General features: G+C 29.8%; 1 protein-coding gene across 1 annotated transcript in view; it reads left to right on the forward strand.

Annotated features, from left to right (window-relative positions):
* Positions 1–24685, forward strand: part of LOC121118572 (uncharacterized) — a 112614-nt gene that overhangs the window by 82158 nt on the left and 5771 nt on the right. The window lies entirely within an intron of this gene.

The following is a 24685-nucleotide window of genomic DNA, read 5'->3' on the forward strand; positions in this document are numbered from 1 at the left end:
TTTTTTGGGAATTCAATTGAAGGGGAAATTACGTCAGTAAAATTAAAGTATTTTTCTTGCATTTACAAGAAATTTTTGAATAACTATATTTAATATTAGTGACAAACAAAATTTGATAAGTTTCTTTAAATTTGGCAAAATTGAATATTACTCAACTATTCAAGGATAAATGCAAAGGTGTTTTGATGTTTTTATGAGATATAAAAATACTTAAAAAGTCAAATATTATTCATGAATTATTTGAAATGTCATGTATTTTATAATAAAAATAAGATTAAATAAAACATAACTCGCTAAATTAGAATATATCATCTCAAAAATATTTTAAGCATATTCCCTATATATCGAAAAGTTTTATTAGTTTGTTGCATTAACCATTTCAAGAAGTTTGGTCTGTTAGTGGAAGTAATCAACCAGATTGATCGACATACTGTTGTATGATGTTGAAATTATTCAACATCAATAACATTTTTTTCTTATATTAAAAGTTTTTAACTTTAATATATGTTGCTAGGACTTTTGTATTTATAATTGTTTTTATTATAGGTTCTAATACTTTGCTTCAAAATTCTATCAATATTTTATTTTTGATCCTTTATCCCTCCTTTATTTCTCTGGGGTATATATACAAAATAGAAATAAAATATTCGGTAAGATACGCACCGTCAGACACATCGAAGAGGTGTTAATGTTCATATAGTTTATATAGACATCGTGCGTTATATTTGAAATTTTTTTAAAAATAAACACATTGATATATATGTTAGTGAGATGTTGTGTATCAAAAAGTTTTCATTGAAATATCAAATAAAGAGGTTAATAAAGATTTATAAGCACTAACAAAAAATTGCCCAAAGTTCGGACAAGTTTCAAATCATAAAATTTAATTTTGGACGTAACTCTAATCATGTTTCTTAATTTGAACACCATGAAATAGCAAAAATATAGGAGACAAATATACATAAGAGTGGTACTGTTGATTGAATATTTATCTCTTCGGTGGATAAAGTTCAAAATACAACATATTTACTCCTGTACGCAGAGGAATCCTTGATTATTTGGTAATCCTTGAGATGAAGGATCTCATATTATTTTATGAGAACGAATAGAGGGAGAAACAGACACAGGGCACGTAAATTAGAAAAAGAAGAATCATCACTCCTCTTTTTGTCGAATTAATAATTAAAAATACATACATAAGATCATGTCTGTGTTTCCAACTCCGTTTCGGGAAAGAATATAATTGACACAGTTCTGCGATATGATACGACGTATTCCATGCATACCTCCAATATCCAATTCACTGTTAAATCTAGCCAAGTATCTATGGGGTCTTTCGGAGTCCAAGTCGCTTCACTTCAACTCATGGAACCTCGGGAAGTATTTAATTTTAAAAAGATATGCTGTAATTCTCGTTTCTTGTTTGCTCCTATCGTCTACTACAGAAAGTTAAATCCTCATTTACAATACAATCCTATATTTTATTGAGACTCTTCCATGTCAAAATATATATTCTCCTGATAATATGTTGGATCAATTATGTCGAGGAGTTGTCTCTTACTCTCAATCCTTCATTTAATTCAACAATCACGAGTTATCATTTATATTCCGATAGATGATGTTAATGTTATAGCCTTTTATATTCTTTGGTTTCATTTATCAATATTAATTACTAACTACAACATCCCTATCTGCTTTATACATCTTTGCATTACCGTTCTACAAAGTCCAAGTTATACTCTTTGTTGAGAAAGGCTTAATAAGCAAGGAAGTATGTATTTGTATTTAAGAATACAAAATGAAGCTGAGCTCCTACATGATTAAGGAACTAATAAATTACAATCTTCCACTCCATTATTGCTAAATTCAGTTTCACATTGATTCAATGATTAAATATTATTCTTTTATTGTCTAATTTATTGTTTGATTAATCAATTAATTTAATATTATAATGTACAATTCATAAATGAATTCATTTGAGTTCTTAATTGATTAATTAGTACGAATATATCGCGTTGAAGCATAATGTTGGAAAAAGATTATTCTGTCGTCTTCTTATATTTTTCCCAGAATAAAAGGTATTCATCAAAATGATTTCAAGATTCAAATCCCCAGATTGGCAATGCTTCAAGTGGAATAGTCGCGTGAATCCATTAATGTTGATATAAGCACTTGTTAGGGGATCCATGACAATATTTTATGCTTGAAAACGAAATGTTGATATTTCCCCAAGGTGATGAGTAGGAGTGAAGCGACTCAAATTCTGAGAGACTCCATACGATACATGGGCAGTTCTAATTCAAAGAGAGATTTAACTGTCAATCAAATATGTATTGGAGGTATCCCTGGGATAAATGACATTATCTTGACAAAGTGGATCTATTATATTCCTTCTTGAGACGGAGTTGGATGCACGGATATAAGCGTGATCCCTTCTATTAATTATTAATATGATTGATGAGAGGCGTGATGGAGTTGAGTGTACCGTACATCTCTTCCTCCTTTTCTTTTTTTCTGATCAAGAGCTATTTGAATGATTTTCTCTTTTGTATCTAATTACATATTTGTCTATTTAGTGAGTTATTTCTTATTTTATTCAATTTAAAACACTGTCCGATAATATTAATTTGTCAATTATTTGGTTCATATTATCAGACAGCGATTATTTTGCAAATATTATAACAAAAATAAAGCAAATAAATAAAATACTAATGTCAAAACTCATATTGAACTCGAACATGGGAATTTCGTTCCAATATAACCAAATGGAGAGGAAATGTCTTCATATTATCACACACCATAAAATATAGAAGTGTTGAATTTTAACTACAAATAATTAGAACCTCGAACTTTAAACTTTTGTTTCTGAAAAACTGTATCATCAATCAATTCGAAATTTTACAGGATTATTTTAAAATGTGTCATAATAGTTTCTTTTGTTAACCTTGGTTAAAGTACTAAAGAATTTTTGCAAATTAACTCTTAAATGTCCACAATTTGAAACGTCCGACGATACGTAACTTAACCTATATAATTATTTACGTTGAAATATGCCTCTGAATTGTAACCATAAACTAAAAACGTGATTTAAATTTAAAAACAACTTTAAAGCCAAACAAATAGAGGCGGAAAGTTTCAATGGTCATTTTTGTGTTTTATGTCTTAAAAAACAATAATCAACATGTGTTATACCCATGGGATATTCCAAGATCGCATTTTTTTTTTTGAATAGGTTGATTAATTCAATGTTCAATATTTAGTTATATTAAAAAGTAAAAAAGTTTGTGAATAGGTATTTGTCTTTTTGCAATTAATTTAGATATACTTTATAAACAATTGTTTATAGATAGAAAATATTGACCCAAAATAGAGTATTATACATAGTTCGACAGTGAAATTTCTGTGATCAAGAAGCAAACCCAAAACCTTAATAACTTTTTATTAAAAAGTATAATTAAAAATGTTATTGACAAAACTTTTAGCAATCAATCTTGGCAATAATTATTTAATATGACCGCCTCCAGCCTCTATCACAGCCTCCACAAAAGATGGAAGTTGGTGCAGTTTGCCACAATATAATAGGCAAACAATTTTGGCCCATTGCTTCTTGATGCTGTGCTTGAGCTCCTGCACATTTCTGTATGATGTCTTCCAAACCTTGCACTCTAAGACGCTCCACACACTGAAGTCCAGAGGATTGAGATCAGGACTGGAAGAGGGTCAGAAGGGTTGTCCTAGAATTCAGCAAAGTGCTCCTTGCAGAAGTTTTGTGTTTCAAGGCCGTATGTCTGGGTCATTGTCTGGGTTTCACATAAAGTCGTTCTCAGGTAGTTAGTTTTCATCCAGGGAAAGATTTTCCACCTCAGGAACTTAAAGTAGGCCTTAGGCGAAATTTTTTTATTAAGCTTGAAGAAGAAGGGATCCATTTTCTTCCTGTCAGAGGTCACGACTCCTACGTCCATTGTTTGGGGCGGATGTTTTGTCCTAAAGGTACCCTGGACTTCCTCAGGTGATGCTGCTTATAAATCTGTTGTTTCTACGGTTTAAAACCTGTTCGACTTTGAAGATCTTCTTATCTGAGAAGATCTTCACAGTCGACAGATGACTCTTCAAGTAATTAAGTACTTTTTTGTATCTCTCCAGCCTTAATACATTCATCCTGTCAGGTAGGAGATGTCTTGTATTGCTGACAATGCTCTTAGGACCGAGGTAATCATCAACTGCCCTCCTGATGGTACTCTCGTCCACAGTGAAGTCGTCAGCCAAGTGGCGCATTGATAATGTTGGCTTCTCCTTGATCTTGCCCTCCAGGGACTTGAAAAATGACTCCTCATGGCCATGCCGAAAATGCCTTAAATTCTTTTTGAATCAACATACATGTCGAGCGGATCCAAAACTTTTCCCCCTTTTTTTATTCCTGTTCAATCATCTTCCCCCGATTTTGATCAAATCAAAACAATACACAAGAAAAACAATACATGTATCGGAATAATGCTTGAGATGTCACCTGAAACCTTAATTAGAGCCAATAAAAAATTCATGACGCAGAAAATTTCCTATTTCGACTCTGTATTGTGAAAGGAACTGGATTATTTTACAAATTGGTCGTCATTGATTAAACTACGACATTATGTACATAATTAGGTATTTTATTTAATTAAAGTATGATGCTTTGTAATCTCATTGTTCCACCTTAATTAGTGTAATCTGAATAATGTAATACAGTTTTTTTAAATTTATAATACGTTATTTGTAAACCTTATTCCCACCTATATATGATGTTATTTTAGTTAAATACATTGAAAATGGAATAGATTAATTAGAAGCTTATATCCCCTTTCCACAATTTAAATTACAATTTGTCGCAGAAATGGCAGAACCCGCCGTCCTGGTTAAGAAAGGAGAATTATCATTAAGCCACAATTCCCAACCCCTTTAAACATGTAGTTTTCATCTAAGACAACCTATTAATTCATAATAGGATTTTTTTTCTAAATTATAATTTATAGTCCTAACTATTAATGCAATAATCTTAGGGAACTGCATCAGAGGCATGTTTTGATTTATGATGGCTGTGGAGATCCAGACTAGCTGATCAATATCCTTATTATTAGTAAAGTACCTACAATCCTTTTTGGTCGTTAATTGATAATTTTCTAGGTATTTTTATCAGATGAGATAAGTACTCGTCCATATGATGCCTTGATATTTTTTAGGAGTCCATGTTTTCGTTAAAAATTGGTCTTTTGCATTTCTTGGGTAAAAAGGGGCATCTCCGGCATCATAAGGGCTTCCCATTTACCCTTCTCACCGACCTGTATATCGTGGAAGGTGCTAAACCCAATCATATTGCGTGTGTACGAATTGACCAAGCTGGGTTCGTTTTAATAGCTCTTTTCAGCATTCCAGTCTCGCTTTTGGACTTTCTGATGAATCTGTCTTCAATAAGATGTTTTCCTCGATATATAGTCCTATGGTCACATTTAACTAATTTAGAATATTGATCATAATTAAGTCCAAGCCAAGCAAAGCCAACATATGATGGCGTTTTGTCTCTCTTGTTGTCATCCTTTAACTTATAAAATAAAACTTTTTTCTTACAGATAAAGATACAATATTTATTTTTTAAAACTTTTTAATCAGACATGATTTAACTTTTTTTAAATAATTTTCAAGGTGTATACTTTATTCAACACCCGCTACGAATCTATTTTATAACATCCATCCATCAATAAATAAAATAAATAATTTATAGGTTAAGGATAAAAAAAAAATATATATAAATTGGTATATGTGGCAATTATATTATTTTTAGTTTATAATAAGATTACCCAATAAATATTAAATAATCTACTTGTTCATATTTCTACATTCATTATCTCAATTTATTAAATCAATGTTGTTTATAACGAAATACTAATTCATGTTTGTGGATCCATTACTGCACTTAACTTAATTAAATATTTAATGACTACTGCTCTCTTATACACAGAGTTTTAGACCATAAGGGATGCCCATATGCAGACAAAGAAAAAAGATATAAAAATCATATTGAGAGGAGAACAGTTTCATTTTCGAAACGTTTTATTATAATTTGGCTATAAGAAAAGCTATAAAACTAAGTGAAAAAAAAGTATAGTAGCTAAAGCAATAAAATATCAGTAAAAATCAACAACTTTGGACGATTACTGTCAAATTTGAAACAAACTTAAATTGGCTAACTCAAATATATGTATTTCAAAAACAGTGATTCTAAAACTTTTTTTGAAGACGTTTATTCAGGGATCATCAATGTTTAAATTTAATAGTTTGAAATAAAATTTAACATAAAGTTTTTTTTTAAATCGAAATTTAATACATTTTTTTGTTGGCTTGAAAAAAAGATTTTAATTGTAATAAGTTGAAAAATAACTTGGATCAAATATAGCCCGAATGAATTTGCCCACATATGCAACAAAATACTAAGCATCAGTAATGATGCCAAGCGTTATTGCACAAAATGCCACAAATGAGGTTTGATCAAACGACCGTTTTCTTGGTAATATTGGAAACAAAAATGTTCCCCATTGATATACAAAATCCCTTAACAGTCTGGAAATATTATATGGATTTTCAAACAGAACTAAGCTTTTTCTTCAATATCAAAGATTGGTCAAGTGTGAATGTCAAAAAAAAATGAATATTTGATATAAATAGCTTTGGCATTCACAGAGCCCCATCCTCAACCGATTAAATTATTATATTTGATGACAAATATAATCCAAAGCCTGTCAAATACGCCATAATATTATTGAAGGCCTGAAATCATACTCAACAAAGAATGGAGAAAATAGTTAAAGCACTTTTTTTATAAAGTTTCTATTACTTTCTTGCATCGCCTGTAAGTCGTAATTGAGGCCCAAAATAATATTAACGATGCCTAATATATGTAGAATATGTAAAAGTAAAACTTATTATTCTTCACCAAACTGAAATATTATTAAGGAATAATCTGAATGTGAAGTGTTGGAGTTCTTTTTGAAAGGCTGGTATATCATACAATGCGTTGATATTTATAATAACTTCTGAAAAAACAATTATTACAAAGTCAGAATTTAATATTAATTATAAAGGTGGGTTTACAATACGACTTCAGAAGGGGTGTCGTGTCACAAAGCTTCATCAGGCATCATTAGACCAATTAGTGTGTGTAAAAACCATAGTCACGTCAACTTGACTCTTGAAGGTAAGTGAAAACACGAATACTCTTTCCCCTTTTCTTTTTCATACTCATACATTTTTACATAGTGCAACGGTACTGTAATCCTTTTTATGTACAAATGTCATAAATTTGGCGATCATTTTTTAAAATTTGAATTATTCATTTTGTTTTTTGACATAAATTGTTATCACTCACTTATCATCATGTTTCATATCAAGAAACTTTTAGGATATTATCGATTCCCTTCTAGAAGAAACAGGGATCCAGATAGGGTAGTCATACTTCTTTATGCAAAAAAGATTATTGCTATACGTGGTAGACGAAGTAGAAGTGTGGCTTCGATGCCTCTTCCAAAATCGCACAAGTCAAGAATAATTTCATAATCTTCCCTAAAAAATAAGAGTGTCGGATCCTGAGCTTCATTTTGACTATCTTAGAATATCAAAAGATCGTTTTGACTCTCTTCACTCAATAATTAATAAACACAAATAACTAGAAGTGAATATTTATATCTTCCAAGTTGGCTCTCTTCTTTCTCCAATGCTTCTTATTTATCACACAGTAATCCTTGCCAAAGGATTCCTCCTGTCTTTATCGTTTCTTTTGACTGAGCATGCCATATATATTTATATCAAATGATTAACTCTATTTGTTGCTTCAAGTCCTCCAAAAAAATTTCCGTATGTATTCTGTCTCTTATAATGTTTTTTTTTTTTTTTTGCGTCTTGGGTATTCGTTTTTGAATATTTTAATAAATTTCTGTCCTCTTGAGGGCAGTTGTATTTTATCACTTTAAACTATTTAAATTATTAACAATCTTATTCAAGAATCATTCTTCATTAGATTCAAATAGGATATTTTAAAAGTCTTTATCCGTCTTTGAAGTATGTTTACTATACAGTTTTTAGGATATAAACTTTTATACGCGTCATTTTTGTTTTTAATCATTCCTAACTTGTTGTCTTTTTCTTACGTTGTTTCTATTTCTTCATCGAAGAGATAAGTAGCATTGTCTCCATAAGAACACTTACAAACCTTTTCCCATTTATACAGATACCATGCAGTACGTTTTCACTTCTTAATTGAACGGACCTTACAGTAATGTTAAATAAAACTGAGCTTATTGGATCTACTTGGATACTTTCTCTACCAACATAAATTTCAACTCCTCACACAGCAGTAATTTCTTTCACTCATTTAGGATTAATGCAAATAGCCGTATTAATATTTCAGGAATGTCTAATGTACGGAATTTGTCTTTAATGTGATCATATAATGTGTAAAATCCCTTTGTAAATAATAATCTCCTTTTATCCTGCCATTATATCTATTCCCTTACTGAAAAAACTACGTTGCTCGCGGATTTGTGTTTTATTGTCATTGGTTATTATCATTTGTCATTGGCCTTAATTCTTCATGTTAGGTACTTATTCATATTTGTTTGAAGAATAATAAATTTTTGAAAACATGATTTTGTATAAACACATATATTTTATTAAATAAATATATAATTTAATTTCTGGTCAGAACATCATGAGCAAGTTCTTTTTCACATTCTACTGCAAATAATAACTTATTCCTCTTATTAATGGTTCAAAAACTTTGATCGCAGATCGACGTTTGAGTGTTGTGGCCACATGTTGTCCAAAAATTTCATTTGAATCACACTCACTAATTCCTCTGTAATTTTTTGTTAGATAGTAGATAAAGGAAAATAGTAATGAATAGCTGTCTATAGTTTATAGAATCTCCCAAGAACTTGATAAGTGGAAACAGGGGCAATATAGGTTTATACAATGGTCCAGCACCGCTTCTTATTTCTTTACACTTTTTTAATTCTTGCAAAAATTTATATCTCATCCTTTTCCACCTCGTCTAACAATCATCAACTGGAACTCCACCAATGGGATAAAATGTTAGATAATTATTTATTGCCCACCGCTCTGCATATACATTTTATGTGTATAAACATCAAGGGTGCAATTATAATTTTAAATTTGGGGGAAGATGGGGAAGTCATGGATGCCATTACATAAATGTGGTAAATCTAAGACGGAGGATTTTGGCCTTACAAATTATATGGAGGGTGTAATGTTTCTCCTCCCCAAACTGCACCCGTGTAAAATGTACACATATATATAAATCGTTTTCGAAACTTAGTTCTAAGCGTATACACTTCTTCGACGATCTTTGTTATCTGGAATTTCTTATATTCCATAGGGATTCAAACTCCTGCACATAACAAACTAACTTTTTGGAGTCCATGACTAAATTAATATTGAAGAAATAAATGGCGTTAATCTGGATTAATATTTGAGGTTGTGTTAAATAAATAAAAATAGTTCTGTTTTCACTTTGTCTACGTGTGAAAATTATAAACTCCACAACACGTGTTAAAGCTTATGTTGATGAAGCTTCATGACGCAACGCCTCTTCTTACGTCATACTATAAAACCAACTTTATTAGACATTTTTATTAAATACGTATATGAATATTTAAAATATTCATGTTTCAATTTCTATGATAATATGTTTTTGCGATGACTATAGATATTTTTCTCTTGAAAACACTTAATGATTAATACAATACCTTAGTAAACTTTTTTTCTTTAGAAAAGAAAATAATACAAAAAAGTTTGGACAGTATAAAAAAAGTTGTAGAAACTTTTCTCCAATATCTTCATTGAAAATCATTGTTTTGTATTTTGTGACTCGAATGTACAAAAGTTTCTTAATACTGAAAGAAAGTACATATAATTATTTCATAGGAAACACTGGGAAGAGTTCAAACAATTCTTTTTATCCAGGGGTTTCTTTATATTGTTGATTAATGTACAATTAGATTTAAAAAAACAAAACATTACAAAATATTAGGAAAAAATTGCATTACAAATAACCTAAATAAACATTGTAGTTTATAATTAAACCCCCTATCTAAAAAGGAACAAGAATAAACACATAAAAAGCTATTTAATATTAAACATTAAAAGATGCCTAAGACTACATTAGGTATATCGTCTCCATTTTTAGAACGTATATTTATCATTATTTGATATAATCAATGGTATTTATTGTCAAAAAAATAAAATTATACAATTCTATGTTTGAAATTTAAAGCTTTCAACTACACAACTATTGAAAATGCTAACAACATGGTTCATATTTTTTTTTGTTGAATCACTTTATTAAAATACAGCTAAATGAAACTCTACAAAATTAAAAAATGATATTTTGACCATAATTAAACATAAAAATGAATAAATAAAATTATTATTCTGATTTTTCAGTATTATATTTCAATGGTTGAAGAGGGGATTTTTTAAAATTAAAGTTTAGAATTTTAACTATCAAATGAGATTCCAGGATTTATTCTTGTTGGATCTATGAGCCTCTTGATAAAATATAAATATTTTCGAAAATAATGAAAAATAACTTTCAAAACATAAAGTTTCTTTCTTAAGTTTCTAAACATGATTTAAACGTGATTTTGTTTTTGACAGTAAATATCATTTATTTAAAAAATGGTTTTGGAATATGTCAAGATGTGACTATCTTCAACACCGAGCACTTAAAAAAAAGCTTTGAATCTGAAAAATATTTAAAAATACCAAAAATAAGTTATGGCCTTTGTCTGACGGCATTGAGACTAAAAGAAATAAATTATGGTCATATTTGATTAAAGGGAACAAATTCGACAAGAAATAAGTATAATTTTTTCTTTTAAAATTTTTTTTATTGAGCAATGGTATTGGATAATAATTCAACAGTTATGAATAATTTGCTTACAGCTACCAAAGAATTAATTGCTCTTTTTTTTTCTCAATAAGGTTGAAAGTACACTGAAAGTCATGACGTGTAAAATTAACCATTGCTACACGGTGTTATATACAAAACACCTGCGATATTTAATTAATATGACACTACTATTATATTTTAGATCAAAAATAAATTAAGAGATTACATACATGCATGCATATGTATAAACAAACTTCCCTTCAATAATATGATATTATTCACATTCAAGACCAACTTGTGAGATCATAAGGGGTTCTTATATTTTTAATTTTCAATATTGCTAACTTTGCATTGTATATCTTTGGAGCATTCCAGTCTTTGTTTTTTTTTTGTTCTAGAACTGAATTTTCACTTTCACATATTGTAGATTTCTGAATGGAGAAAATGACTTTGTAATATTTTGAAGTGTAGAAGACAGTTTCAAATATTTTCTTATATACATTTTTTTGGATATATTAACAAATAACTACAGAGTTCAACCATTTTTCATATAATATAATATTTTATGTTTTGGAAAATAAATTATTTACCAAACATGGATTTTGTTAAATGTAAATGAAATAGTGGAAGTAGTGAAATAGCTAAAAAAACTATTGATACATCCCTAATTGATTAGAATTTTAAACTACACAATATACAATTTTGGTGACTCATCTATGTACATATAGGTATTAATAGAACAAAAAGTGTTTGGATGTTTGCCTGCAACTCAGTTTTTAGTTTTATTACTTGATATATATGAGCAGCAAGTGTGGGTATCTACATAAAGATCAACGTGTTCTACAAATTTATTGTTGTAAATCCTAAGCTCTTTTTGATATTGAAGAGAAAACATAAATAGTGGTCTATAAAATATGTCAAAGAAAGCGGTAGGGACCTTTTTTTAATTTTTTTATGTTCCTTTAATGGGTTATATAGAGTTACACTACTAAAATATAAGTAAAAATTAAGAATTACAATATCTCTACCTGACCTAGGAGTTTTCTTTCAAGTAAATATATATAACTTATATATTCTTCTCTAGGAGTGACCAAGTATCGATCTTACGCACATTGAGTTCAAGATAATAAATTTCCCGAGCGCATTGTTCATTAAGATACGTAATTTTGTTTGGGAGCTACAAGTGTAAGTCCTTGTCAATTTCAGAGAAGAATTGAGAATTGACATAGGAGTGATTTCAGTCTTTGTGTTCCCACGGCTCCTTGCAACTGATCTAATAAAACGTTATGAAAACTAAGCTGCTCTTCTCCCAAACATGATTCAAATGGTCAGAATTACCACCTGACAACTCCCTTATAACTCCCGAGTAAATTCTCATTGTTACTCTCTATTTTTCATGAGTATTTTCATTAGTTATTAGATTTATACTGAGATATTCCCTTCTCATATAATTTAATAATAAGGAGGACAGTTTTAGAAATTAAAAAAATCATGTTTAAGTTGCAACTACAAACTCCCGCTTTCTAGGACATATTTTTATACACTTCTGGAAAAAACATATTTACGTCTCAAGGTACGCAAAAAATGTTCAATTGCCTTCAGCTCTTAATTTTAGTATTCTAAAGGGATAGTATTTTTCCGTCTCAGCTATCTAACAAATATAAAAGAATATCTACAAATAAACCAAGTGTATTAAACTTCTCAAGATCAGAATATTTATTCTCATTTTGATATGATCATTTTGGAGAGAGAAATAGAGTAGATTTAGAGTGACAAAGATATTTGAAATGAAAAATTTATGTGCATTAACATTACCTAAGTACTGCTTGATACTATGACTAAAATATTCATACGCTGTAGTCTAGAGCTACAACATTACAAAATAATTAAAACTATAGACAAAGAAATGAGGAAATGTTTTCAATGATAATGAATTAACTTAAATCAATATGTTAGTTATTGAGATAGAAGATCGAATCTATAATGAGTTATTTTAGATCCAAAGTAACCTGCCAAAAGATGTTTGATGAGGAAAAATTGCAAGATTTGTAGTTTAAAGAGGTTGTAGTTGTATCAAAAGAAGATGATATTTATAAAAACTTGACTTATCTTCATATTAGGAAGTCATTTTTTTTTCCTGAATGTAGTATTTTCTTTTCAAAAAATCTTAAAAATGAATAGGTCTCATTGGTAATAAAATAGAAACGAGGTTAGGAATTATAATAATAACATCATAACAATGACTCCTGTACTCACAAAATATGTCATACCCCATGGGAAGGACATCTTTTCAAAATTTTGCATATTCATCACTTCAAATATTGAACGAATCATATTGAATATGACTAATTTGTATTGTTTTAGAAGATAGGGTATGGATAGGACAACCCTTGATAAGACGGACCTTCAAGCTTACATTGGGCTATTGATATTAATAGGTATCTATCGATCTTGTGGTGACGCTACCCCTAGTCTTTGGAACCCAGAGAGTAGTAAGGCCATTTTTAAAGGTACAATGCCGTTGAAACACTTCCAGACATACTCAATTATATCATTTTACACCTTCAAAAAGAGCTGTAAAACATGTTTTTCATGTACAAAATATATTTATAAAGCCAAAAATAAGATTGATATCCATTGTCCAACACTTTTAAGCTTTTTACATTTTAGTTGTATATTTTTAATTGTTTTGTCTATTCATACTGATGATTAATAAATTAAAGAAATATAAAAAAACATTTTATGCGACTTAGAATTATATATGGTTTTTAGATTGTAATTTTTCGTATAGAATCAATCAATAATTTTATTAAAATTAGTTATTATACTGTTAATTCATCTTAAATATCAAATAAGTAAAGTATTTTATAGTAAATAATGAAGAATGGGTCATTTTGACCCGTAAGACAAGCGGGCTTTATAAAAAGTAAAGACGGGACAAGAGTTAAGAATAATACTCTTTATTTACTAATAAAAGTAGTAATATTTAAAATTATTTTGTTAAGAAAAAAAACACCAAACACCTGAAAAAAGATTTAAAGTTCCGAGTTACCGACTGTTGTCTGTGGAATTTGCTGGGACAATGAGTTAGTTAACGAGACCACCTCCCAAATTTATTAGAATGGGTGTGCTGCTGCATACAAGAAGTAATATATTTAAGCTTGTATTTTGCTGATTATCAACTCTACCCTATGATTCCATGGAAGGTTCTGGCTAGTGGTCACTACCCAATCAATTTTGAGGCCCTGACTTGTAGATTGTCTCTAATTTTTTTGTTTATACATTTCAAAAAAGAGTTTTTGATTAAATGTTAAATCTGGAGAGACCTAATATGTCTCTTTACTAGTTATTCCTGTGAGTTTTCGCCTTAACTAGTAGCTGTTCCCTCATATGTTTATTTTTAAAAGATTTGAAAGCTATAAAAAAGGATCAGTTTTAAGGATAAAGAGTGTTCGTTATCTGTTCAATATCCAAGCCTAATTATCTTACACGGCATTATTGGTGCTTCATATAAACAGGTCGATGATTAGATTTATTTTTACAAATTATAACACAGGCAAATTTGAAACTAATAGGCAAAAGTTTCTGCAAAAAAAACCAAAAACCAAAACAAAAACTGTAGTTACATATTTTTACCAAAATCTTATGTCTCAAAAAAACTATAGAAACTATATAAGGACCGATAAAACACCACTTTCAGAGACAAGTTTCTGCTGCCAGAGATTATTTATTCTCTTTCAAGACGTATGTATAGATATGGCAACATAAATGTTGGATGAGATATTGAGTATTGTTTAAAAGATACGTATTTTTTTATTTCAATAAATTTCTTCAACAGTTTCTGAAATACATTTTGTTATAACGTGCTTTTACACGTCACGATAGCCATAAATGAGACAAGGGCGCATTTAGTTGAAATATTTATTCATTATGTGAAAAAAAAAATCAGAGTTCTGCAAATTATTCTGTTTCAGGATGTAAAAAGACCATATTAATATAAGTACACATTGCAATTTTTAATTTATTTTTTATACTATTTAATTGTTATAAATATATTTACCATGTTATATAATATACCCATCGGTTTTTTAACATAGTTATGTTTCCTTGTTTCTATTCTGTTACCGGATGGCTACCATTGGCATATTGTTCACTAGTGTGGTTTTTTATTTTTGGTATTGCTCACTAACATTAAATTTGAATTTTTATAGAATATATATTTTGACTAAAATGGAGAGTTATATACAACAAAGTATGAAAAGGTGTGAGAAATGTTTGAGTGAATTTGAAATTTTAAAACTTGTTTTATGTCCAGATTATGGAAATTTATATAAAATAGATCATGAAAAAATGAAGAAGATAATATTGCTTTGGAAGATGAAGACTTAACATCCTAAGTTGATCTTATGAATGATGTAGAAGTTGAAAATCCATTTGAACAGGAAAAAAGAAAAATGTTGATTGAAGGAAAAGTAAATCAAGAAATGGATATAAATGGCGAAAAATTGATTTTGAAACTTAAGATGATATGACAGGAAAAGATAAGTTAGAAAGAAGACGACTTATGGTATGGGAATCCTCAATCTTGTTTTTAGACTTATTTTTCATGAATCAATCATTAAGAAAATAAATTATTAAACAGTATTATATTGTATGTAAAAATAGGCTAAGAAACTGTACTTTCCAATAGATGGCGTAAAGCTATTTTTTTGAGTTTTAATGATGACATCAGTTGGACTATTACCAAGTTAAAGAATGTATTTGATAGGATCTTTAGATTGTATCAGAAATGTAATGCGTTGGGATTAATTTGAAGAAATAACGATATATTTACAATTTAATAATAAGAATATTTTTGATAGTAAAGGCACAAATCATGAAAAGTTTAATAAAAGTAAGCCTCTTATTGATGCCATAAAGAAAAACTGTATTTGCGTTCCCCAAAAGAGTATCACAGTCTCGATCAACAAATAATCTCGACAAATTCAGTACAACTCTAAAAATCAACATAAATCGGATATAAGGTTATCTCTAGAGCTTGGTCAAGTGGGTACATTTATAATTTGAAGTGTTCACTGGGAAGGTTAGGGTTAGGGCTCCAAATACTGAAAATGAATTAAGAATTTATTTTAAATTTGTTATGACCCTCTGAGTGAATATACCACTATATCGTAATTACAAACTGTTCTATGAGATTTCGTTTTCTTCAATAGAATTGAATCCTATGTATAGCCACAATAACACAAGAAAGGATTTGAAGAAAAAAGGATGAAGTAGTTTTGATTATAGAGTTAAATTTGAAGAAAATATTCTGCGACTGAAATGGCTTGACAATAAGTATGTTCTTGTTATTTCAGTTATCCTGAAGTGCATCCAATATCAACTTTAAAAAGATGGAATAGAAAAAAGCAAAAACTTATCAATATAAACATGCCAAATGCTAGTGCTGAATACAACAAGTTCATTGCAGTAGTTGATCTATGTAATATGCTCCTCGAATTATATAGAAAAAAACACCAAATCAAGAAAATAGTACATGATAATTTTTTTCTTGACCTTACAGTTGTTAAGACATGGTTATTGGTTACAGTAGAACATAGCCAACTTCTAGCAAAAAGTATATTTCCAAGTATGACATCGAAATGTATCTCATAATCACTCTAAAAAAGTTCCTCGGCGTGGAAGACCGTCAACTGAATTTCCGAAAACGAGCTGAAGAAAAGTCAACAGTTTTTCATCATGTGGATTCAATCAGATTTGATAGACTTTATCACCTACCTAACTGTATAAAAGGAAAATAAAAATGACAGAAAATTCTAGAATATTTTAAATCTAAAACAATATTTCTTCGTTTTAAACCAATATCAAAAAATAAAGAGGGAAAAAAATATTTAGTTGTTTTTAATATTTAGGCTTTAAAGCAATAAACTGTAGTGCTCCTGGCTCGTGTATACGTAAAAAATACCAAAAAACAGAGGAATAATTCATAAGAGCATTCACATTCTGTTCTTACCAACATATACTTTATTTGGATATGGCTCACCACAATTTAGCCAATATTCACATCTCTAGTTGTAAGTGTCCGTCCCTGTTGCACTCATAGTATAATTCAAGATCAAAAACAGAATAATTCCTTCCTATGGCAATGCTTGACAGTAAGACCGAGTTGGGCTTGTGTTAATTTTCTTCCTTTTATAGCTACTTTCCTCCTGGGCATTCTTCAAATTGTTAAAGTTACCAATTCATATTTTTTTAAACTATAACAGAATAAGTGCATAAATATTATATAGAAATGTATTAATATAATATATATGTATGAAATGTACCACTTTAACTGCTAAGTTATTTAGATGCACTTTTTTCTTTATTAAAATTTTGAATATTTTTTTGTTTACGAGTAGAAACATAATATATGTATACTCGTATTAAGTACATACCTTTTCCATCCCAATTGCATTTGCTTCAATACATAGTGATATGTAGTTATTCAAAAAATCTCAACACAAAGGCAAGTTAAAAAGAGTTTAGATTACATGCGTGTTCTCAAACGAATTATCGTCAATTTCTATCGCCAAGTTATTTTTTTTAACCCTTCGGTCTTGATTTGTCTCAAAGAAAATTTTTCTCAAATCGGTGTCACAAAAAAAATCCATTTATAGATGAATTATGACGTCTGAATGTTTCTGAATTGTTGAACATTGGTACAATGATATCCATAGATGGAGACCAAACAGTGGTTCAAAATTAGAAAAATATTAAATTTTTGTACATGGTCTTGATTGAAATATCGGTACAAACCAATTTAGAAAAAACCACTTACGACCAAAACAAAACAAAAATAGATGTTGAGCAAGTTTTTAAAAATAATTTGCCCAGTTGATGTTTCATGATGTTTGTTCAAGATTTTTTTTTGAGTCAATTCATGTTTAAAAAATGATTTTCTAACTTTGAATTTTTTTAATCTCTAGTAATTTAATATGTGTATATAAATGTTTGAGTAAGTTCATTGAAAAAATGTGTTAGGAAATATTTTAATGAAAGTATAACCAGAGTAATGTAACAAAAACTTTATTTGTACATTGTTTGTTGCTTTTTTATAGTACAAGTACTTTTAATAAAAATTGCAAAGTTTTTTCATCAATGAAACGTATTTTCTATAATAAATATTGCAATGATAACCATAAGTTTAATATTGTTGACTGTGGTGAAGTAGTATTTTGGAAAAAAAAGTTTGAAAATACATCTTAGTGTGCATCTCTGTATAAGTTTATAGAAATAAAGTTTCTTTATAGCTTAACACTATAATTGAGATTTTTAGTGTAAATGGTATTAGAACGTGTTTATTAAAGTTCTGATAATTAACCATTACATTTTTATAAATAGTTTGTCAATAATATGTATCTTAAATGTCTGATGATGCTAATTATAATATCATTTGTTTTGTAATCAAAAAATTTATTTACAAAAATGAAACATTGGAAAATAATTAATCATCGATAAAAAATTCTAAGTATTTAAAAAAGATGTAGAAAAATCCCGAAAATGACATTATAATTCTGATACTTTGAAATTTTTTTGAAAGGAGAGTAGCATAGTTTTCATGATGTTTTCATAGATTACCAACTAGTAGCTACAAGAGTTATAAAATAAATACGAATTCCACTCCGTATCTAGTAAATACATATACAAGCATTAGTTCAATGTCGAACTTCAATTATATTCTAATTCCAAAAAGGACTTCATATCCTTATGCGATTACTTATTTGGGGAGTTTAGCTACTTCAACAATAAAATGGATCATAGGCAGATTTTCAGATTTTTGTTTCGAGGGGTGATGTAATATCGGGGGTAGTGGATTCAACTGTTGGCTTTGGCATAGAACTTGTGGTAGAACCATAAATGTCATGGATTTTTTTTTACTAAAGTTGTACTAACTGCTCGCAAATTGTCGTTTTATCTCAGAAATAGCATAATTATTTTCTATATATTGTTAAATTTTAAAATGTTTATGTAATATAATCCTCGATTCTTCCACATTAAAAATCTCAACGGAAAATTGAGAGACTTTAATATAACAATCGTACTAATACAAGTATAAGAGCAGACTTTACTATAATGAATATGGTTATGCATTGTTATTTGCACAAAAATCGACTTCCCCTCGTTGTATGTTTAACCAACACATTTTTCAGTAATAGTAGAAGGCCAGAATAATCAAAAAGGATGTTTTTGAACAGTCAGATCACGCAATGTTATTAAATATAACTTTTATTTTTACAAATTTTGTAAGTCTTACATACTTTCACAGTTCACAAATTCCCTTTTCTGTTTGTTTTTGAAGCCACGAATTAATAAGTGCATCAAGGTCAAGTTGTGGTATCAAATCTTCGTTAAAGCTTATGCAAAGAACATCCCCGAGTCTGTCCAGAGCTAGCTTTGATCGCAACTTGGAACATAATCTGTTCATTGAAGAAAAGCTACGCTCCACAGTTGCCGTACTTGTTGCAATGGTGTTTTTTAAGTTGACAAGCTTAATTCCTTTCACTAATCGGTAGCCCTAGTTGAAAATCTTGTTTGGTTCTTGACAATTCCACTTTGAGGACGGATCTGCTAATGTCTATAAGATAACCTAAAGTATCGATATTCAAGTAGCACGGGTTGGATGTATCCAATGCATCGAGAGATTTCAATATTTTGATGTTCTTCCTGTCGAACCGGATTCGGAACTCTTCTTCGGTTATACTTTTCATGTAGGAATTTAGATTAGAAATTTGGATAGTCATTAAATTTGCAGCACTGTTTGATGAAGTTGACTTAGTTTGGTGTATTGGCATGGTGAGTGTACTTTCAAGGCGTAAACCAATCTTGTCACAATACCCATTTCTTTATCTTGTATTTGATTATCGTCTATCACCGAAACTGATTTGTGAGTCCTTTTAACCTCATACTGACCATCTGTCCAGTTGATACTTCGACTCTGCAGCTCTTTGGCGGGAAACACATTTCAGTAAGATAAATCTCGAGTGTGACAAGCCCTATAATCTACTGGGCAGTTGTCAATTTATGGTGAGAGCCCTTTGCTTGCTGAACTTGTTTTGGATCATGTCTTGTAGGGTTTTGAGTAACTCTGATTAAAGTTACTAAAATAGTGCAAAGTTTATCCATGATAAGCTCAACTCCTTCGAATTTGCAGCCCCAACGTATATCGATTTGCTAAGGAAGATGTTTAATTTGTAAATGAGGATAAAACTCGCTGTATACAGTACGATAGACTTGTCTGACCTTAGCATGATTCAAAAATGGATACAGGGAGTTTATTGTGGACATAATGTCAAACGCAAGATTGGATCCTTTAAATATATCGTTTTCTAAGAGGTTAATACGGTGTATGTATATTAACCAGTGAAAATACTCCAAACGTAACAGTTCTGCAACACCAGTAAATTTATCTGCCATTACACTTGCAAAATGAGATCAAATTAAAAAAACAAAACAATATTATTACAATTATGGTCTATGAAAAGAAAATAATATTTTTATAATTTTTTTGAATTTGTTAGTAATTTTTTTGACTTTATTATATAGTCGGTTTTGTAAGTTATAACTCATAAAGTAACTATTGACGGCATACAAATATAGATAAATAATTATGGCATATTTATTATTGTATTATCAAATTTCTTCCAGATTAAGATACAAACGGGCATATACAATATACATACATAGTTTTTAAATCTTTGAATACCTTGTAAATAAATTCATGAAATCAGACTTTTGAAAGTTTTTGTTCAATTTTTACCTTGAGTGATGTGTAACAATTAAATTTATGTGTCTTCTCTCTGGATTATATATTTTCTGGAATTCCTTTTATATTGATGCTGCATACCTTTTGAGAATGACATGGAATATCTGGTAGACTTAAATCTTCACCTTGTGCACGTTATAATAATTGATTATCTGTTGCACCAAATGTTCGTTTTGTAATTTTCAAGATTTGTATTAAGTTATTAAATCTAGGTCATTAGTTGGACGTAAATTTAGAAATACTTTTGTAGGAAAAAATTGTCTGACTTGACTTTTGTGTCTGTTTTTACAATCTTCTAAGATAATTTCAACTCTTTTTTTTTTTTTTTTTTAATCCTAAGGTTTGAATCGAAAAAATGACATTTTCTGGATGTGCAAAGAAGGAATATGACATAAATGAGACCGATTTTTTCATTTCTTTCTTCAGAGTTGAGATGCTGCTAATAGGTCATTACCAACACCTAAACACATTTCGTGGTCCATGATAATTTTGAATTTGGTCAACTTTACAAAATAGCGAAAACTCTACTACAGTTCTAAGGCTTTCAGAAAATATGTTTCATTCGTCCATCACTGGTTAGTGTATCCCATGTTCACCCCAAGGGGTGCAGTGTTAAAATGGACATGATATACTAAATAAGTCAGTTAATTATAATGTCGTATTCAACGAAGAGAGAGGAGAGGTATACTATTGAAAACCCAAAATGCCATAAACTCCTTGTTCTAAGATGACATTGGTGCAAGTAACATTTTAGAAGGGTCATTAAAATTAAAATAACTTATTTTAGTTACCTCGGTGTTGGAGGGTTCATTTCTCATTCGTTTTGTGAAGAAGGAATCCAACTTTGTTTGCCTTTTATTTTCCCTTTGCATGGTTAAACTATGCCACTTGGGAATTATCGTTATGTCTTGTACACAAACTTGCAATAACACTTCAATACACTCTGACTCAGTTAGAAACTAATTTATTCATGGTTATTTTCAGGAATGTGAATTGAGTATCAATTTTGTGCTAGGCCGGCTTTTTTCTGCATCTCTCCCTGTGTTAATCATTTCTTTTCTACAGACAAAAAAGAGATGATTAACTTGCTAACTACTTAGTCATCTTTTTTCTGTCAGAAAAAAATATGCAGTGCGCAGGGAAGAAGCTGAATTAGCCGGGCAGGCACAAAATATAGTACTAAATTCTCATTATTGAGGATTGAAAATAAATATCCACTTCCATTTTATTCTTCCTGAACGGGGGGAAAGCGAAGGGAAATTAAAATTGTTGATCTTCATACAGCTCTTACCATTCAAGAGCAACGATGATGTTATTTAAGTTGGCTACTCCTATAAAGAATTTATCTATTTTTGTTCGTTACTTTTTTCTCTTTCTACAGTGACATTACGTGGGTGAAATAAAAATGAGTCAGAAGAAGTGTTCAATAGAACGATAGAGCGTTGTTAATGTATAACATTGGGGTGGTGGAGGTGTGCAAAATGCATTTGAGGTGGGGATTTTTTTTTTTTTTTTTTTTGGGGGGGGTACCCTACCGCACTTTCAAACAAAATCGGCCTACGAAATGGATATGATATCGATATTTAATTATTTTTCCTTCGTTGTTGTTATAACATAAGCATCAGTAAACAATTTGAAAAAAAAATCATCATTACATTTTATACCTATGAATTCATAATCTAAAATAGTATTTTTTTTAATTATGTATTTTGACTGTAGATGATAATATATAACTACAAATTAAATATTAACTTTTATTAGACAAGTCATGTTCTATACAAAATAACAGATTTCCCTATTTCATATTCATCGTCGGGGTAGATAATTTATTATAACACAAGGAAAACATTCTTAGAAACCTCAATAACTGATTTCAGAATTTGTTAATAACCCAGAAACTAATTTATATTTTTCCATAAAAATGAAATAAATGATAAATTATTAGTTGACATAGAAGGTTGAGTAAAATATAATACACACAAGATATTACAAAGTTGTTGTTTTTTCTCAAGAGTGACACACACTGCAGGGAAGTAAGATAAGTTTATTAATATAAATGATAATTATTAATTGTACTTGACACATGGAGGATATTCTTGAGTTGCAAGCCTAAAGCATTTTTATTCCCAACTGAATGTTTGAGCCTCGAGTTGCGAGTTTTCCACATTTCAATGAGATTTAAATTGGAATCGAGTACGGGTATTTAGCTTATCAATGAAAGAACAAATTGATTTTAAAACTTTATTAAAACAAAATCATGAAAAATATTTTAAGTTATTTTATTCATATTTTTTTTTTTTTTTTTTTTTTTTTTTGACAATCATATATTTAACTCAGTATTAACAAGGAAAAAATTAAAGCAATAATAATAATTTTATTTTTATTTAGTTTAAAAGGCCAAAAAAGCCTAATATTTTATTGTGGTAGAAATGTTTATTCCCAGGCTTGAAAATCCCAAAGCAATGATAATACCTGATTGCTATTATTTGAATGCAAAAAGGGAAGCTATTCCTCCCCTTAAATATTGGAAAAGGTTACACATTCGAAGAGCCAAATGATTTCCCGAAGTCACTTATTCCATCTTCTAATGAGTATGTGTAGGAAGAATTAAATATGATAATTGGATGTACTAAAAATTATGTTCGCTCATCCTCATTATGTAAGTCTGATTTGAACCCTTAAGATACTGTAATTTTTCTCCCTTGGGTCACATCGGCTACAAGATACTGGAAATGGAACCAGCTACGATCAATAATCACTACTACGAATTTTTAAATTCATAACCTCATTATGAATGTAAAGTGGTGACCTTTTCGGGTGCACATACAGCTGAGGACACGGGGACGTCTGATCACTCTTCTATTAAATACCATTATTCAAAATCAATAGAAAAAACAGTCATATATTTTCAAGTCCCAAACCCAAGCTTTAAATTAGCAAAAGCAAGCAAAGGAATATTTTTAAAAGTCCATTCATAAACCAAGTCCAAGCATAGGCTTGTTAACGACTCTCTTATAAACCTTGTTCTTATGCTTCCAAACCTTTCTTGTGTATTTCACTATACACCTCAATATTATACATAATATGTTGTTGTATGTACTGTACTGTATTTGCTACACAGAAGAGAGGCGGATTATGAAAATAATTGCTTGGATATAACAAAACACACTTTTTTAAAAGAAAACAACACCTTAACAAAAACTTTTGAATTTTTTTTATATCTAGGGAGAGTAATAAGTATTTGTGTAAAGTTTAATTTTATCATTTTATTTGCATGTATACTTAAACAAGAACATAATGTTTGCCCAGAGGTGTAGTGTATTATACATTGACTTACATATTTAAATAAAGCTGGGGAGAATGGGGACAGTCAGGCCAGTGACTACGGGGAGGGGGGGGTACACAATTTGACTAAAAGCAGGTTGTCAAATAGCAAGTGGTCCATTAAAATCAGAAAACTTTGAATTCTGAACTTCAAGAAGATTTAATTTATTAATTAAAAATATAATATCAACAAAATTGGTACTATAAATAGATGTGTCTCTGAGCTCTCTTAATCAATAATGTAGCTGCACTTAGCAGAAATGATAGGTTTCAAACGTTGATAGAAGGTCTTGTATTCGCAACGAATTTAGTCCTCTGTCATGGGACCCAGTGATGGCTGACAGGGCTTTGAGGTCCCTGGTGTTTGGATGACGGACACCACATGCCTTCCCCTCGACATACACCCAAATGTTGTAGTCGAGGGAGTTGGCATTAAGGGTGTAGGTGGGCCAAGAGCTTCAAAAAAGAGTTTAAAATAACTTTAAAGAGTCCTGCAAGGAAGAATATGGGTGTATTTTAATGCTGGTATCAAAATTGGTATCTCCACCCTCACAAGGCTTTTTCCACTCACTTTTTTGATAGCTTTCTGTAAAGTTTTCAAGTTAAAATATAGGGTGGTC

This window comes from Lepeophtheirus salmonis, chromosome 5 (assembly GCF_016086655.4).
Source record: "Lepeophtheirus salmonis chromosome 5, UVic_Lsal_1.4, whole genome shotgun sequence".
NCBI classification, from domain to species: domain Eukaryota; kingdom Metazoa; phylum Arthropoda; class Copepoda; order Siphonostomatoida; family Caligidae; genus Lepeophtheirus; species Lepeophtheirus salmonis.